The sequence below is a fragment of the Pteropus alecto genome, unplaced genomic scaffold (genome assembly GCF_000325575.1).
Source record: "Pteropus alecto unplaced genomic scaffold, ASM32557v1 scaffold61, whole genome shotgun sequence".
NCBI lineage: Eukaryota > Metazoa > Chordata > Mammalia > Chiroptera > Pteropodidae > Pteropus > Pteropus alecto.
Window position 1 is genome coordinate 445,210 of NW_006434835.1, and position 4,177 is coordinate 449,386.

Here is a 4,177-nt window from a genome sequence, read left to right on the forward strand (position 1 = left end):
GGCGGGAGGCGGCCCGCAGGGCCTTGGGAGCCACCCCGGACGCCCACCCTGTAAGTCCGTTTTCACAAATACGCGTTCGCTTCCGTGCAGATGTGAGGTTTTCTTCAATTAATTTGTTTCTGCTACTTTGGGACGCAGCTTGTTCGGTTTTCGGCGGCGCTGCTACCCCTGTTGTGCGCGTTACCGCACCCAGTCCTCACGGCCATTAATGCACGGACATTAATGCCCCTTGTCCACGTGTCAGAGAGGCGGAAGCCCGGCGAGGAAAGGCGGCGGGCACTGGTCCCTGCCGTGAGCCGCCAGAGTGGACCAGACGGAGGCCGGAAACGGTCCGCCACTTTGCCGCCGGGTGCAGCGCTCCCGCCGCGTTGACCAAACACTCCCTGGCGTCGCCAGGACCCAGAGCGGAGGGGACCTCGGCCCCTGCCCTTTGGGCCCTCCCTGCAGAGAGGACAGACACATGAATCGCCAGGAAAGCGTGGGGGAGCCTCGGCACAGCCCAGCAGATGGTGTCATGGGGCGCGGAGGGGACCCCTAAAGCCCACACATGTCGGCGGAGGCGCCTCTGCCCTGTGCGCGGGGGAGTGGGCAGGTGAGCAGAATGGAGGCCGCGGATCAGGAGGCCGAGCTCATAGACAGGAAAGGGCTGTGGATTGTGGTCTGGCAGAGGGACAGGTTTCTCTGTCCCCGCATTTTTCCTGCCTCCCTATGTTCGTTTCTATGTATTAGGTCGGGCTGCTGTGTCTCGGTCTTAGAGTGGCCTTATGTAGTAGGTGTCCTGAGGGACCTAGGGGCCCAGTCTCCCTGGTCACCTGAGCCGGGTGCTCCAGGTATGCCCCTTATGTGGGTCGCGTGCCCTCCTGCTGTAGTTGAGTCTTGGTTGCTGTTCGCATGTCAGTGGGAGGGATCGACCCTCGGGCTGATTGTGAGGATGGGCGGTGACCAATGGAGGTCACCATGCTTTACAGGGGCTGACCCCACGGAGCAGGATTCTCTTTAGCAGGGCTCTGGTGCCTTCTCATTTTGCCCTTTGGGTGTGTTGTCCGTGGAGGTGGACAGGTGGTGCTCCGGCTGAGTCAGAAGCCTCCTGGGAGGGGCACTGCAGCAGGCCAAGTTCAGCCGCAGACTATGCCCTGCCTGGGGCCACCTGGCGGGAGCCACTAAGTAATCCGCAGATGACCTCCACCTGCACTGGTCTTGGAGGTGCCTAGAAGAGGCCAAGTCACAATCCCAGGCCGGCTGCCACTAATCCCGGGCTGAGGACTGCTCAGCAAGAGTCACAGGGCACTCTGAGGCCAGATGCTGCCTATTTAGGGTTTGTGAACCTTTGAGAGATGTTAGGAAAGTCCGCAGCATAAGCCAAGACAGGCCATTTGTGTCGAAAAGCCACTGGAGGTGGCTTAAGTGGGCCGCACATTGGGAGGGGCAGGGTCTCAGGTCATCACCTGGGCAGGGTGAGTGATGTTAATGAGGTTGATGGGCCCACCTGTGCATGCAGGAGGACGCAGGAGGGCTGAACAAAAAACAGTGGATTCTGCCAGTACTTCTCTCTGTGAGGAAGCTGTCCTTCCAGCCCTCACCCTGAAGCCAGGCAACACAGTCCCTCCCATATGTCCCTGGCACCTTTTGAGTCGCTGCCCCAGTGCTGAAGCTCAGAGAGAGTGAGTCTATCACCAGTAAGTCTGCACAGGCCCTTTAAGAGGACGCCTGTAACTCCCACAGCCCTCTGTGTCACTCAGCCACCATCCCTGCTGGTTTTCACAGCCAGAGGTTGTGAAGACTTCTCGGGCACAGGAACCCTGGGCTGGGGAGCCTGGTGTGGGCCCAAGTCCCTTGCTCCTCCGGGGGGCCTCTGCAGCCGAGACATCCCTCCCAATTCTCAGCCACCACACGCAGATGTGTGACCAGCTCATTCCATGTCCCTGCCCCTCCTACCAGTCTCGAGGTGGCCTCTCCTGTGTGTCCCCAATTGAAGGACTTCGGTAGAGCTCAGATGATTCTCTGAAGATTGTTCTGTAGTTTAGTTTTGATTCTGATGTGGTCATGGGAGGAGGCAAGCCCGACATTAACCTGCTTTTGCCATCTTGACTAGTGGAAAACCATGTCTTTTTTCCTCCCTACTTTGAGTGACTTCCCACAGTAATTGCTTTAATATTTTGTCCAGAATTTATAATTGCTTTTCTTCCTGTAGGACCTGTTCGTTATTTTTATTTTTTAGCCATCTCCCCACCCCCTATGTTTTTGGCAACCATCAACTTGTTCTCTGTATCTGTGGGTTTGTTTCTGTTTTGTTTACTCTTTGTTTTGTTTTGTTTTGTTTTACATTCCACATGTAAGTGAAACCATGTGGTATTTATTTTTCTCTGTCTAACTGATTTCATTAACATATTTTCTAGGTCCATCCATATTGTCGCAGGATTTGGTATTTTTATGGCTGAATACTATTCCATTGTCTGTATGCACCACCTTTTCTTTATCCAGTCGTGTACTGATGAACACCCAGGTTGCTTCCAAATCTTGGCTATTGTAATCAATGCTGCAGTGAACATAGGGGTGCATATGTCTCTTTGAATTAGTGGAGATTTTGGATAAATACCCAGAATTGAAATTGCTGGGTTATTTGGCAGTTCTAGTTTTAATTTTTTGAGGACTCTCCATACTGTTTTTCCATAGCGGCTGCACCAATTTGCCACCCATAGTGTATGAGGCTCCCATTTTCTTCACTTTCTCTCCAACATTTGCTGTTTGTTGATGTATTGATCATGGCCATTCTGATAGGAGTGAGGTGATAGCTTATTGTGGTTTTGACTTATGTTTCCCTGATGATTAGTGATGTTGAGCATCTTTTCATGTCTGCTTGCCGTCTCTATGTTTTCTTTGGAAAAATGTCTATTCAGTCCGTCTGTCCATTTTTATTTATGAAGTTCAAATAAAGAATGACAAGTAATTTTTCTAAATGCTTGCCAAAACCTTGAAGAAAAGTATCAAAGATACTAAATTCAAGTAAAAATGTACTGAGCATGAACCCTGCATGCCTGGGGCATAGGCGTGGGACATTCACCGTACCTAGGAAGACCACACGGGCTGAGGTAAATCAGCACTGGTTTACTACACAAGTAGAAGACTGATTCATTCACACAACGTGGCTTGCAGCATTCTATCGAATGTGACCGACTGTCACAGTACAGAACACAGATGATCTCTGGGAGGCAGCCTAACTTTGGACTAATCTGTGCGCTCTCACCCTGGTCTTTCATTTTCTTAGAAGAAACAATGTTCTGGAACCCAGTTGTGGTTTGAAAAAAATAAAGTGTTTTTTGTTCTGTTCTGTTTTTTTTTTTTTTGCAAGTAGATCAAATCAATACAAAGAGGTCATGGGGCACTTAGCTTCAGTGAGCCTGTGAGTGGCTCTCACTGCGGGAAGCGTCTAGAAGCTTCCAGCACATCTGATAGATTGTGTGGATTTAGGAGGTGTTGCCTCCAGTGTGGCTCTTAGCTGTACTGCTGCAAGTCACCCCTCCACAGGATAGTGTCGCCTCGGCCAACAGACCGACCCCCACCCCAGGTAGGCTTTCATACTCAGCACCCACCGGGTGGATATTCTAGGATGTACTTTAAATGAACACACAGCACGTGATGCTTTAGAGAGGTCTCCTGTGTGTTTTACCGCAACCACAAAGCTGCGGCATGCACACTCCACTGGCCGAACTGCCACCCATTCCAGGCGGGAACATCGCATTTGGCTCGTGGGGCCAGGACCTCCGGCAGACAGGCTGTGAGATGTGCCAGTTTAAATCTATTTAAAATTAAGACCAGTAAAACAGCTCTATTTGACTCACTACTGAAGTCTTTGCCAGCGTATTGTTTCAACCACATTCACAAATGTGAGAGTAGACAACATTTTGTGTCTACCAGTACCAGTAAAATCACTTTTCCCTTTTACTTTGAAAGGGGGGTTTATTTTATATACAAATATTTTCAGTACATAGCACTCAGTACATTTTCATTAAATTGAATAAGTGGGAATGCACATTTTAACTGCTTTTCTTATTATGCATTATTAAGTACTTCACATACATTATAATGGGTTAAGTAATAAGAGGTAAATAAAGATAGCTCTCTGCCCCCTGCCCTTTGATGAGAAGAACTTTGTGGCCATGTTAGTCCATGACAAGAG